Source organism: Lipotes vexillifer, unplaced genomic scaffold, assembly GCF_000442215.2.
Source record: "Lipotes vexillifer unplaced genomic scaffold, Lipotes_vexillifer_v1.1 scaffold1003, whole genome shotgun sequence".
NCBI lineage: Eukaryota > Metazoa > Chordata > Mammalia > Artiodactyla > Lipotidae > Lipotes > Lipotes vexillifer.
The window spans coordinates 2361953-2376668 of NW_006798890.1; the positions used below are offsets into that span (position 1 = coordinate 2361953).

At 51.7% G+C, this 14716-nt stretch overlaps 1 protein-coding gene across 2 annotated transcripts in view; it reads left to right on the forward strand.

The window, feature by feature from the left end:
• Positions 1–14716, forward strand: part of GLIS1 (GLIS family zinc finger 1) — a 228381-nt gene that overhangs the window by 144532 nt on the left and 69133 nt on the right. The window lies entirely within an intron of this gene.

Here is a 14716-nt window from a genome sequence, read left to right on the forward strand (position 1 = left end):
ACACACACACACACACACACACACACACACACACACACACACACACACAGTATAGGCACCCAGGCCTCCTGCCCTTCTAAGCGGTCGTTTGCATGTTGTGCTCTCACTGTGGTGGAAATCCGTATCAGAGGTTAGAAATTTAGTCTTAGTCCCTGATATCTTTAGCTAAGCCACTGTGCCTACCCACAGGGCCCAGCCAGCCCACCAGGACAGGCGCCTGCCTGGGGTTGGAAGGGCTGATGGAGCCACCAAGGCCCAGCTCCGTCTTCCCAGCTGCTGGGGCTTGGGTAAGGCAGAGGAAGGAAGCAGTGTGTCTGGTCTTCAGGGCCAGTGTTATAGCCAAAGTTGAGTTCTTCCAACACTTGTGTGCTGTCACTGGGCCCTGCCTCATGGAGAACTCAGTCTGGGAAGGGGTGCAGCTTGGGGAGAGGTGCACCTCTGTCCCTGCTCAAAGTGCAGGGCAGCATTTGCAGGACCAGGGAGGGGCAACCAGCGGCATAAACTCCATCCTCCTGGGACCAGCTGTTCGCCCTTGGGGCACATCTGCTTGTGGAGCTGTGAGCTGGGTACCCACTGGACCAGCTTATTCAGCTTTGAGGAGGCTGGGTCTTGAGGATGAGAAGGAATTCACTTTGCAGACAAGTGAGGGTCAGGGTTGGCATGCTGGGGTCGTGGGGAGAGGCTGGAGTGAGCAGGCTGAGAAGCTGACTGTATCGTGTGTCTTTGGGCCGAGAGTGTGCTGGAGGCAGAACTGGTGGCTGGGCCGGTTCCTGGCGACGCCCCCGTTCCTTTGGGGTGTTGTGACACATGCCTTGTGGGAGGGCATGCCCCTGCCTGGAAGGAGATGCCCAGCAGGCATCGCAGGGTAAGGCTCCTGGACCGCAGACAGTCCTGTCTCTCTTTGAGATCCTGCAGTTGACAGCTGCTTGGCTACAGTTCTCCTTCATGTCTTCTCTCCTGGGGTGATCCCAGTGGTGTACGCAGGGTCCTCGAAGAGGCTGCCTGGCCTGAACCCTGGTGTGGCGTGGTCAGTGGCCTTCTCGCACTCAGGCTCCCGTGTAGAATCGTGGCATCCAGGAGTTTCTGTGTTAGACATGAGGGACCTTGGAGATGATCTAGGCCTTCCCTGTCCATTTTCCAAGTTGGGAAATTGATGCCCAGTGAATGGGTCACAGAGGCTCAGATCACTCAGAGCAGTCTCAGGATCTCTCTGTAGGGTTTCTTCTCTGGGGCCAGCCTGCCAGAACCTCTTTTGGTTCAGCAGATTCCACAGAACACTGGCTTACACCTGGCTCTGGAGACAGACCTGGACCTGCCAAGATCTTTGCCTGAGGGTGCTCACAGTCAGAGATGCATGGGAGATGGGTGTGGAGATGAGTGACAGGGTCTGGGATGGAGTTTGCATCGGCCCAGGGAGGAGAGATCTAGAAGGGCTTCACACAGGAGGTGATGTTCAAGCCATGTCTGTACTACCCATGGTTGCATTTAATCTTTACAAGAGTCCTGTAAAACCAAGGGTTTTTATAGATGAAGAAACAAACCCCACATTGGGGTCTGTAGGGTCCAGCTGGCCTTCCACCTGCTGCTGTGAGAACACTTCATCTTGCCTCTTAGGGGGTTTAGGATTATGGTAATAACACCAGCAAGCAGCTCCTGAGTGCTGATTGTGTGTGGGGGCTATTCTAAGCCCATGGTCCTCACACTCCATGTGGTCCTCACAACAACCCTATGGGGCAGATACTATTAGTCCCCATTTTACAGATGAGGAAACTGAGGCTCAGAGAGACGGCATAATTTACCCCAGGCCACACAGCTAGTTAGAGACAAACCATAACAACAATAATAATAGAGGCTAATAATCATGATAATAATAATAGTACTGATAACAACGATAAAAGTAACTTGCCCAGGGTTACACGGCTAGTAACCATTGGCGTGGAAGTTGAACTCACATCTTTCTAAGCCGTGATGCTCTTGTTTGTGTATATCTTCTCCTGTTAAACTGATTATTCTCTGGGGTCCAGGTACCAGCCCTGCCGTGTGCCATCCTCTGGAGATGGTAGCAGAGAGCTCTGAGCTCCGCCCTGTCCGCAGTGGGGGTGCTCCCCCTTCCTGCGAGGCTGGTGCAGTAGGTAACCCAGGGGAAGGGGCGGGCCCTAACCCGCACCCCAGATAAATACAATCTCCCTTCCCTGTAAAATTATTAATTTCTCATGACAGGCCTCTGCTACCATGTGCTGTAATAGACAAAGGAATTTTGGACCCGGAGCCTCTGGAGAACAGGAAATAGATGAGACACTTTGATTGCAGAGTAAATGGCCCACTAAAATAGCAGTTAATCCTTTTATTATCTTTCCAGCAGCCGTTTCCACAGTTCTTTCATGAGGTAAGCCTTCCCCGCCCCATCCAACTGTAACACTCCCATCCTCGCAGCTGGTTCACATTTAGCCTGCGGAGCCTCTGCTTCCGCACCGGGCGGGCCTAGAGGTGCCTGGAGGAGCACAGCTCCCCTCTGCCCAGGCCATTCATCCTCAGGCTCAGCCGGGGACCCAGGACTCGCCTCACTGGCCCACAGGGTGCACCGCCCGCCCCCCACCCTGCCCTTTCCACAGCCCTTCCACGCCGTCCAGCGGAAGCTCCCTAATCTCTTTGCAATATCCTGTTATGTTTCTTACGTTGTCGGAGTTGTCTTAGCCTTATTATATTTGGGGTTTCATCTGTGTTATGATAGCAAGGTTGCGTCCAACCCAAATACTGACGCGACGCCTCGAAGACGTTAACTTTGAAAAGATTACTTTCTTGCTTTCTTAGGTTGGCTCTCTCAGACGGTGGAATTCTGATTGTCTGAGACTGCAGAAATTAGCAGACTCTGAGTTTGCATTTCTCCACATCGAGAAAAAGACAGGCAGAGGAGAAAGAGGAAAACTTCTTATAACCTTGGGTTAGTTTTTTTTGTTTTTTTTGTTTTGTTTTCTTTGTGGTACACGGGCCTCTCACTGTTGTGGCCTCTCCCGTTGCGGAGCACAGGCTCCGGACGCTCAGGCTCAGTGGCCATGGCTCACGGGCCCAGCCGCTCCGCGGCATGTGGGATCTTCCCGGACCAGGGCACGAACCCGCGTCCCCCGCATCGGCAGGTGGACTCCCAACCACTGTGCCACCAGGGAAGCCCCCTTGGGTTTTATGAAATAATCATGACAACAACCCCTGACTTTTGTGAAGAGCTTGACCAAAGCTGTGAGCGCAGCATGAAGGTGTAAAAGGCAGGTGAAAGCCCAAGTCTGGAGTCACACCGACCTCGGGCCCTGCCACTTACCAGCTGTGTGACCTCAGGCAGGTGACTTAACCTTTCTGAACCATAGCATACTCAATTGTAAAACGGGGTGATAATAGTACCTACCTTTTAGGACTGTCGTTATTAGGATTAAAAGAGATGACATAGGGAACTGCTTAGTTAATTCTCATCTTCCCCAATCACACTCTTCACACTGATGGTCTTAGGAGATTCATACATTGTTAGCCCTAGGAGTTAGGACAGGATCTTTGACAGCTATTTTACAAATGAGGAACCTGAGGCTCAAAAGAGCCAGTCAGGAGTGGAACCTGGACTTGAGGTCAGCTAACTGCTGCAGCCTCTGCTGTTGGTGAGGTGAGCAGAGCTATCACATGTGCTGGTGGCCTTGTGGTCAGGTGTCTGCCAGCGATGCAGAGCCCCTGCTCGGTGCCAGACAGTGGCTGTTCAGGGTAAGAAGGGGGAGCCAGGGCAGAGGCACAGGGAGGAGGCTCTAGTCCCTGCCCTCCAAGTTCTGATGCCCAGCTGGAGCCTTGAGGCTGGACTTAACATCCTGCCTGGGTTCCTCTGGCAGCTGCAGCCGCACTGACCATTGGTCCCCATCCCTTACCCCGCCCAGTCTGTCCTAGGTGCCACTGGACCTGGGACCAGGGATATACCTCAGAGAGAGGCTTGACAGGGGGTCTGGGATAGCATCTTATGGGAAGTCCTGAGGGAGAAGAGACCTGATATATTCTGAGACAGTCTCTCTCCAGCCAGGGATTACCATGCCCATTTTACAGAAGAAGAAACTGACATTCATAGACGCAATGGCCTGCTCTGTATCACCAGGCACAGCTGCCTGGACCATTCCACAGGCCACACTGCCCTCTACCACCCGCCTTTGCCCAGCTTCTCTATTCAGGAGAGTAGAGTCCTCTGTGCATCTCACATCACAGTGTGTGGGGTCCCAGGGCATCTGCTCCTTCCAGACCCCATGTTCTGAGACCAGCCTAGTGGGTTGGGCACATTCCCAGGCCAGCTGACACCCCTGTCTCATCTCAACATCTCAGGCTCATCCCAGGGAATTACCTGGGAATTCGAGATGTCTGAGCTGGTGGCTTTTCCAGTCCATCCTCATCACGTAGGGAGAGGGCATGGGGAAGACAGGCCCTGAGAGGATGGGGGTCTAGGATGGCACAGCAAATGGGGCAGCTTCAGTGGGCAGGGGGGTTCCTGAAGGGGCTGGTAACCAAAAGTTGGGGAAGTTAGACTGTGGGAAAGTGACCCTCAACTGAGGGAAGAATCCTCCCCTTGAGACATTTGCCTCACTGGAGGGGCAGCAGCCTCTCCTGTGTGCCAGGAGTCGGGGGTCCAGAGACAAAGATGATGTGATGTGAGACTTCTAGCACCGTGGGAAGGATTCTGCCCTTGAATCTTGCCGTCTTATTGCTGGATGATGGAGGGAGGGAGGGAAGCCAGGAGCTGAGGATTTGAGCCTGGCTGCCTAAGCTTGTTTGAGTCAGTCAAGGGGGACAGGAACGTTATTGAAATACTCATTGGGTGTTTTTCAGTATTGAGGACTTCCACACATGTGTGATCTCAGCACTCAGAACATTCCTGGAGACTGAAATTATCCCCATTTTACAGATGGGGAAAGGATAGTCCAGTTCATGCCCAAGTTCAGGCCCCAAGTGCATCATGGGGTCAAATTTGAACCCAGGTCTCAGCCTGACTCCAAGATCTGTGTGCTAGCCATGACCCCAAGCCACCTCCCAGGCAGAGAATCAACAGTCTGCTTGCAAATGTCGAGAGAATATCCAGATCTGAAACTTATCCGGCAAAAGCTGACACAGAGCGCCTCCTGTGTGCCAGGCCCTGGTGGGCTGTGGGGGTCACAGAAGGGAATCAAAGCCAGCCTGGCCCTGTGGAGCCCTGATGGAGCAGGGAAGCAGATAGACGTCTGCATTTAACTACTTTTCCCAAGCCAGCGCCCCATCATCTTGAGAGCCTGTAGGTCCCTGCCCTGCTGACATGATGGGTCTTTTGTCCTATATGAGAGGAGAGAACACTCATGGGATGAAGAATAAGACATTTTACCTTTTTAAAAATAAATAAGTCACCTGAAAACAGTCTCCGTTTCTGGAGGCTGGGGTTTCTGGTAAGATTAAAAGGCTGCAAAATTGAATATGGTTTTAAACCCCTTGTCCTGGAGGACCCTGATGTACATGAGCCCATAGAGGCCAAGCTGTTCCAACCAGGTCAAGCCCACCCACTTTGGAAACAGGGCCCTGAGCCTCATCTCGTTCTAGGGGTGGGGGGCGGGAGGGTCTGGGTAGGAAAACCCTTTTGAGCAAAGGCAGCCATCTAGTTTGCATCCAGATATGCCCTCATTAACAACCCTTACTGAAGTCCCTCCTCTGGGCCTTGGCTTTTGCTGATACCTCTGCCTGGAATGCCTTTCCCAACCCATCAAACTCCTAACCATCCCGCACAACCCAGTCCAGTGTCCCCTCCTCGGCACCCCTTTTCTCCGTGTGTCCTGCTCTCCCAGCACATGTTGCCCCATTTATAACAGTGCTCCTGGTATGGCTGAGTGTCTTGGGGACCACACGCTCTTTGGCACCTGGCCTGGCCTTGGAGGCAGAGGAGTTGAGTCTGCTCCCTAGTACAGAGGCTCTGCCCTAGTGGCCATCTGCTCTCCCTGCTCTGACACTGTGTGACGTTGCCCAGACACTGCCCTCCAGAGCAATTTCCCATAAAGTTACAAGAATGGAGGGACCTTAAAGATGGTCACATCCATCCCTAATCTGGTGCTTGAAGTTTTCCTGCAAGGAAGCCTTAATTTGAAACCTGGCTTTGCTACCTAGCAGCCTATGATTGTGTGCAAGTAACTTGATTTCTGTAAGCCTCTGTTTTCCTACCTGTAAAGTGGAGGGAATAGAACTGTTGTGAGGCTTCGATGAGGTACTGTACATGAGATGTTGTGTACTGCCTGGCACACAGTGAGTGCACAACAAATGGTCTGACTGCTCTGGGCAGTTTGCATTAGGAAAGAAGAGGGAGAGTCTAAAAAGCATAGGGGCCATATGCAGTCATGAGCGTCCCTAAAGGAACAGAAAAGGCTGCTGTAAGTCCCAGCTCTGCCATGGATGTGACCTTGGATGGGTCACTTGGCTATGCTGAGCCTCAGTTTCCTGAACTGTGAAATGGGATTAATGCCTAGCACTCTGTGTTCCTTGGGTGCTCAGCAGTTGCTAATGCCCTTTCCCCTCTTGAAGCCAAGGTTCCAGCTCTACAGATCTTGGCTTACACTGGATGCCTTCCTATCTCCCCCAGTTTTTAAAAATCAAACTCAGGGACCTTCACAAGGAGAGGCTTTCTGGGAACTCCAGCTTTGCATTCAACTCAGAGCCCTGAGGGCCCCCTCTCACCACTGTACAGAGGGGGAAACTGAGGCCACAGATGGAAAAGGCTTGCCTGGGAAAGAGGAGAGGAAGGAGACAGGTGGAGCTGGAGACTCATCCCAGCTCTGCTACTCACTGACTGTGCCACCTTGGACGAGTCACTTCACTCCTGAGCCTCCGTTAATGTATCTGTAAAATAGGGCTTCTGATGCTCACCCCAGAAGAGTCTCTGTGAGGGGTGGACACCTGTGGTCCACAAACTGCAGAGAGCTCTGCAGAGGGGATCAAGTTGAGTCCCCATCTCCCAGTCCAGTGCTGCGGCCTGTAACCCAGCCCCAGAGTACACAATCACCTTCATAGGCGTGTCCCTCCCAGATGGGTTTCCCATCGGGCACAGAACCTTTTAGCCACGTGCTCCTCAAATGCAGTGCTTGGCCTTTAGGCCTCTGTCTGCAGCTCTTCTAGCTTCCTCCTTCTCTGCTTCACAGTGCCCCCATACCTCCCCCCTCTCCCTTCCACCTCTATCCCCCATCCCTCCTACTCCCATTCACTTCCCCATCCCTACCTCATCTCCATCCCTGACTCCCCGCCCTCCATCTTATTTGAAATCTGAGCCAGAGTTTGGTGAGCCAGGGTGGACCAATGGCCAAAGGTATAGGATAACTGTTGGGGTTCAAATCTCTGCTCTGACCCTTAACCAGCCGTGAGACCTCAAACAAGTCACGTGGTCTCTTTGAGCCTCAGTTTCCTGTCTGTGTAAAAGGAAGAGTGTTGTGAGAATTAAATGAGATCATGTATATGGAACACTTACCTCATGCCTGGCAAAATACTCCATGCTTGAAAACAGGAGCCCTTGTTCCTTTTATTTTTTTGAGTCATCAAACCCGAGCTCTCATAGAGATGAGAATTCCTGGGAGCACCAAACTTGAGGGTACAGGAACACTGGCCAAGTTTTGTGAACTCCACACTGCTTTATGGAATATGAAAAAAATTAAGGATAAAAAAACACAGCCCTCTGAATTGAATTTAAAATAATAAAAGGAGAGAAAGCTTTTGAATTTAATGTAAATGGAATTGAAATGATTCTCTTATTGGACAGAGAAAGTCAGATATAATCAACAGTGTCTTGAAGAAAGTGTCCAGAACATGTTTTCTAAGAGGGACATCCTGGAAATGGTAAACTTCATGATTGAGCATTAATAGGCTCTGTCTCCACAGGATGGCAGATGGGTTATCTGAGCCAACTTCACGCGCCTCACTTGGCCTGCTGCAGTGACTGACCTCATCCGTTAAAGGGGTGATGGGCCACACCAGCGCTATGGCCTCAGTCAACCTCCAAGACCCGGGAGACTCAGCATACCTGCTCCCCTCCCTCGGGAGAGTGCCTTGGGCTCAGCTGTGCTGTCTCCCCCCTCACTTCTGCCACCTTTTCAACACAGCTTTGTTGACACCCATACTGTGCCAGGTTTGATGCTAGAAGCAAGAGGTGCAGCATCAAATGAGGAATGGTCTGGTGCCGAAGGAATTAACCAAACGCTGCAGAGGCACAGAGGAGGGAGAAGGCTTCCTCCAGGATGTCATGAGAGCTGGGCTTTGAAGGGAGGGTAGGAGCTTTCCAGATGCAGACCATGAGGAAAGGCATTTCAAGGAAAGGGAACAGCATATGCAAAAGATGTGACAGTCTTGGCCCTTGAGGGGAGCATAGGTAGCCTCTTGTGCTTGGAGTGTGTTCCGTGCATGGGGGCTGGGAGTAGAAATGGCATTTGGAATTGAACCTTATAGGGCCTTGAAGTCCAGTATGAAGAGCTTGGACTCTGTCCTGAGGGCAAGGGAGAGAATGGTGGAAGGGTTCTGAGCAGGAGAGTGACACGATCAGCATTAACATTTAGAATGTTGGTCGTGTGGTGGGTGCGTGCAAGGGGGAGCAGCAGTAGGCAGATGAGGACGCAGAGGCCAGGAAGGAGCCTTCTTCCCGGGTCCACCAGAGCAGACAGCAGCACCTGGCTGCCAGCCAAGGCCTGGGCACCACGGGCCAGGCCAGCTCAGCCCAGCGAGCCATGCTGAGCACAGTGTCTGTACCTGATTGGGTACCGGAGCTCAGTCCCCCTTTGGAAACAGCATCCAGCACATTTACCAGTGGGAAATGGGAAAGGCATTTCCCATAATGTGGCTCCGTAAAGTTTGCACAACTGTTCTTTGTTTTCCGTCCATCCCCACAATAAATCTTCCTCCACTGCCAGGACTGGGGCCTCCGTGGTCTGTAAGTGATTACAGTGCTGACTTGTGCAGTGCTGCCCCCTCAAGATGCATTCTTCTGACGTGGGTAATGATAAAATGAGAGTCCATCACTGAGACTCATGGCCTTGCAAGTGGCCATTTCCAAACAGCTGGGAGGTGGCTGCCTGATGGAGGGCAGCCTGCTCTTGCCTCCTGCACGTACCCCCCAAGCCTCCCTTGATAAGTCTGCCACGTTGGGAGCATGAGCCTCGGAAAGCAGAGAGCGTGGTACTCCTGGGCTCTGTGTTTCCTGGGGATATCGGTCTCTGCTGGGCATGGAGGAAGGCAAGTGCCCTGTGAGCGTTCAGCTGATGTTCCATGAGCCAGCCTCTTTGTTGTACTGAGCCAGAAAGTGTAGGGTTTTTGAGCTGAAAGTAACATTTGTAGCTTCCCAGGGCATGACCAGGCCCTGGGGTGCAGTTTTGATGGGTGTAGTTCCTGTGCTCAGGGAATGCACAGGGCAGTGGCAGGATCCCTGTTTTATACTGGGCTCGCTGAAATCCACAGAGGGGAAGCTACCTGGCTGGGTGTCACATCTGGGACTCCACCTCCTGTCCCTGGCTCCATGCTCTGTCACCTTCCCACTGCCCACAGCTGCCATCTGCTCCCCTATTTAACAAGTCTGTGCTCCCCAGCATCTGCTGAATCCCTCATTTGGGGAGTCAGTTTGGCCTATGGGGTCATTTCTGACCAGGTTTAGTTGCCAAGGAACATGATAGCAATTGGAAGTCAAGAGAGTTTGGCTCCAGGAAGAAAAATGAGTCTGCTGTGCCTCCAATACTTCCCCAAGATCCCACCCGCCACTGATTGCTCCCATTGCTTCTCCCCAGGCATCCAGGACCAGAGGAGGTGGCCTCGTGGAGGCCACAAGTCCGAATGCCTGTGTTTGCACTTTTGCTGTTTGCTGCTGTGGGAACTGAGGCACGTAGAGAGGGTTTGGCTCATTGAGATCACGGAGCAAAAGAACCAAAGCTCAGGTCCCTTGCCTTCCAGTGCAGTGCACGTTCCGCTGTGCAGAGCCGCAAAGTCTGTTGAGTACCTACTATGTGCCAGGCCCCGTGTTGACAGCTGACTTGCATTGCCTCCACCTGTACCATCACTGCCTCCCAAATTCTGGAGAATGCTGGCTTGTGTTGTGTTCACACTGGGGAAGAACCTTCCAGGAAATCTCATCTGATGCTGCTCCCAAGCCCTGCAGCACCTTTTGACAGGGTGGGGAGACAACCCGCTGGAGGTCACGCAGAGGAGACGGCTGGCAGCTTGTGCAGTCCACACGTGTCAGAATCACCTTCCCTCCCAGCAGGATCGGGTTCAGGCAGCACTGTCCAGCAGGCTCCAGGGAGGCTGTAATCAGTGGTGGGTTTCAGACATCACAGCTCCTTACGTGCATTAGAAAAGCACGGTGATTGATTGCCATGGGTGTTAGGCCCAGAGGAAGCCTGGCTTGTGCAAAGCCCCACACGGGTGTGCACCAACAAGACTCTGCATCTCCTCTACCCATCCCCACCCCTTCTTCATGCACATGCAGCCGCCTGGACCTGGGCCTCAGTTTCTTCACGTGTGTGACAAGGACTTTGATCAGTCCCAAGCTTTTAGCTTTCCTGACCCTGACTCCGGCAGTCTGGGTAGAGACAGCGTGGGCCAGGGCTCAGTGCTCGGTTCCCTCCCCAGCTCTGTATCAGACTGCCTTATGGCTCTGGGAGAGTCACCACACGCTATGGGGCCTCCGTTTTCTCATCCATAAAATGAAAGGACTCCAGAATCCCTAAGATCCTTGGAACTCAGACAGTTACCTTTCCACATTCCTGGCAGGGCCCTAGGGGAGGAGGAAAGAGGTGAAGGACAAGGAAGGGGCAGGTGTGGGCCTCTGCTGAGCTCTCTGACCTCAGTTCTTTCCACATTCCTCTCTTGCTCTGCTCCAGCCACACTGGCTCCTGGCTGTTCCTCACACATGCCAGCTTCATTCCCACCTCAGGCTCTGCATGGCTCTTCCCTCCATCCAGAATTCTCTTGCTCCAGCCCCACCTCCCTTCACTCAGGCCCATGGAGAGCTTTCATGGAGGTCCATGTCACCTCCTCCAGGAGGCCTTCCCTGACCACCTGTCCAATGTAATATCTTCATCTACTCTCTGCCCCTCATACTACCCAACACTGTGTGTTTGTCTCTGATCTGTTCCCTCCACTCAACTGTAAGCTCCATAAAGTCTAGATCCTTTTATGTTTTGTTCCCTGTTACGTTTCTAGGGTCTTGAACAGTATGTGATTGACAACTGTTTCCTGAATGAATGTGATTGAGTGAAAAGGGGGAGAGCCGGACTCAGTGGGGCAGAAGTGATGGAGTGTGCTGGGAAGGGCCCAGGCTGAGAATCAGGAGTCTTGTCTTGTAAAATGAAGGTTTTTGCAGCAAACTCACAGGGCCGTGGTGAGGACTGCATGGGTTGCTGTCTGAGGGGCATTTCTGGGTTAGGCTAGATGAGTAGTGTGCCCAGGGGGCCCAGCCAAGCACCTGGTGCACAGTGTTAGTTCACTCCTCCTACCCCATCCCCGCCTTGATTTCCCTCCCTCCTTAATCTGCAATATGAGGGTAAAGGAGAGTCTGCACCCCAAGTCCTCCAGCTCATGGAATGTCAGACCCAGACAAGAGCTTAGGAACCATCAGCTTGGAAACCATCTGGCTCAATCCTGTTTGTGGATTTGGAAACTGAGGCCTAGAGAGGAGGAGTTCTTGTCCACATTCCCACGCTTGGAGAGAAATTTACAATCAAGCCCTCCACAGAGTAGAAGCTCTGTAATTAGCTGCTGCTGCTGCTGCAGCTGTTTATCATTAATTCAGTCTCCACAGATCCTGTTTTTATGACCATGGGCACAGAGATAGAGTAAGAGTACAATTTTGCATTAATTGACAACAAAAGGACTATTATAGCCAAGAATGCAGCAGAGGAAATGATTAAACTACCCCAAAGCAGCTACTTTAAAGTGTGAGGAAGGAGGGAAAGTGGCATTTTTTTAGGTATGTGCTCTTCTCCAGATAGCAGATTAAGCCCTTTGTTTTCTCAGTGAATCTTTTGATGTTGGCATTACTGTCCCATTTTACAGATGAGGAGACTGAGGCCCAGAGAAGTTAAGTGCTGGGGTTCCAATCCCCGGCCACCCACTGCTCCAGGATGTCCTCTGTGTCAGCATGTTTTTCTGTAGTTGATCATGAGCTGATCACTCCCTGTTTTCATTGAGCTCAGCCCAAAGAATGCCTGTCAAGACATCTTAATTAGTTACTGTGACTCCTCAAAAACAATCCCACATAATCTGGACTTTGCCTGGATCCTTGCACTTAACTTACACTGTTCGGGGGTGGGATTTGCTTTATCCAGAATTAGCACCATGAGCCCAAGGCATCCTTTGCCCCACTTCCCTGGCTTCTTGTGCAGGGAGACAGCGACCTCACAGGTTAGGGGAGGCGTGCAGGGGTCAGAGGAAGGGAGGGGTTCGGGGGCAGCTACCTGGGGCTCCATTCCTGAGACCGGGTGAGAGAACCAGGTCGGGATGGAGGCCTCTGCGGCCCATGACTATGTACACGGGGCAGGAGAGAGAATGTGGGGAGGTACCACAGCCAGTAAGAGTTGGAGTCGGGATTCGAATCCAGGGAAGCCTGAAGGTATAACTGCTCCTCAGGAAGAGCTGAACCCTACCTTCAAGGCTTCTGGAATCCAGTTCTGATCCCTTATTCACCATGATGCTGGCTAGGCAAACTCTTTCCTTGTTCTGGTCTCAATTTCCTTCTGTTTAGTGGGAATGATAATCCTGCTTCATCTGCTGGAGGTTGTTTACTGCCGTCATTCCATATCATCCTCACAACCATTGCCCCATCTTCCCAGTGAGGACACTGGGACCTGATGAGGCAGGGTGACCAGTGAAGGGTGCCCAGGGTCACACGGTGTGTCAGCGGTAATGCCTGGGGTCACACGGCGTGTCAGTGGTGATGCCCAGGGCAGGCTATCCCCCTGCCGCCCCTCTCCTCTGAGTTCCATTGCTGCTCGTACCCCAGGTGGGATGGTGGTATTTGTCAGGCCAGCTCTGCTCCCGCTGTGGCCCCCACAGTGAGCCCAGCTCGTGAGCTGGGGAAGACGAGGTGTGGTCCTGAGCCAAGCAGAACAGAGGGTCTGTGGCCCGCAGTCAACACCTCTGTCAGGAAGTTCGTGGCTCGTGCCTTCCAAGTGCCAGCCTTTCATTGTCTCCACACTGTGAACCCAGGAAGGTTTGTCCTGACAACTGGTTGGCAAACTCAGCCAGAGGAAGCGCCTCCACCCCGCAGCCAGGAGGTGGTTTTGGCCTTTCAGGAGCTCTCTGAGGTGCTTACTACCGGGTATAAATTAGATCCACCTGGCAAGGCCCCCACTTCCCACTAGAATCTTCATGAAAACGCTCACTTTGGATCCCATCAGAGAGGGAAGAGTGGAGGAGGCCTGGGTCCCCTGGAAGCCAGCAGGTGGAAGGTGGAAGCTTCCAAGACTCATTGGTGAGATGGGTACAGCGAGCAGGGCCTCATCATGACATTTGCTGACCCCAGCACTTTTGGCTTCAGCCTCTTCCTCCATAAAATATACTAAAAATTACATTTTGTCACAGCATTGGTTTAAAGACAACATATTAATTTTATGTATTAAAACATTTTCTTTGACTTAAAAGTTCCTTTTTTCTTCTGATTATAAATTAAATTCAAACATTTTCAAGGGCTCCTAAAAGTATTGTGGACTCTATGTACTGTGTATGCTGTGCCTGGTGGACAAGGCAGCCCAAAAGCAAGGCCTGCAGAGACTGGGAGCACTTGAGGTGCAGTCCAGGCCTTGCCTCCCCCTCCCCTTCTCTAGACTTCAGTTTCATCCTCTGTGAAGAGGAATGAGTGGAGGAAACACAGGAAAATCCTGCTGTGATGTTCTACTATGTCCCATTCTGTTCTAGTCCATTTTATTCCTGATCATTGATTTCTTGTCTTTTATTAAGAATTCACGGGTATTTACCACAAAAAATCTATATGCAGTTAAACTGACATAGAGAAAAGGACATAAATATGTGAAAAACCTAAGCTCACTTAGTTACTGCGATTGAACCCTATATTTACTGGAGCTTCCTGGAAGCCAAGGCAAAGAAGGCAAGTTGTTGAATTGTAGAATTCTTATTGTCTGGGAAAGGAAGGAGAGCAGCCAGCTTGTGTGTTGGGGCCAGTTTTGTCTGGATATCAAATCTTTATGAGGCCTGATGAGAGTCACACAAGTTGATTGCTAGAGGAAGGCTGTACGAATGATTGATGATGATACAGAGTCACTGAACAAAGCCATAGACCTTGTTTTCACAAATAACTTTGCTAATGTTCTTTGAGAAAAGCCAGGGCCAAGTAAATACTGGCAATGAAGGAACCTCACCTGTGTCCTATAGTCTATGTTATATTCTTAGTCTGTCCGTACAGCAGCCCTCTGAGGTAGCTGTCATTATTCTCACTTTACAGATGAGGAAACTGAGGCTCAGAGAAGTTAAGTGACTTGACGCCGATCACTCAGTGGAAGCTGACTTCTATAGCAAGTGGCCTCTCTCTACAGACTTCACGGGTCAGTCTGTTACTTGGGGCAGACTCGGCCCCTTGCTCAAGGAGCTCATAGCCTAGTGGACTCTGCAGATCTTAAAAAGAAGAGGGCAACACTGTGATACATGCCTTGAGGGGTGCTCAGGGGTGATGGGGCCTAGTAGAGGGAGCATCTGTCAGCCAGGACCT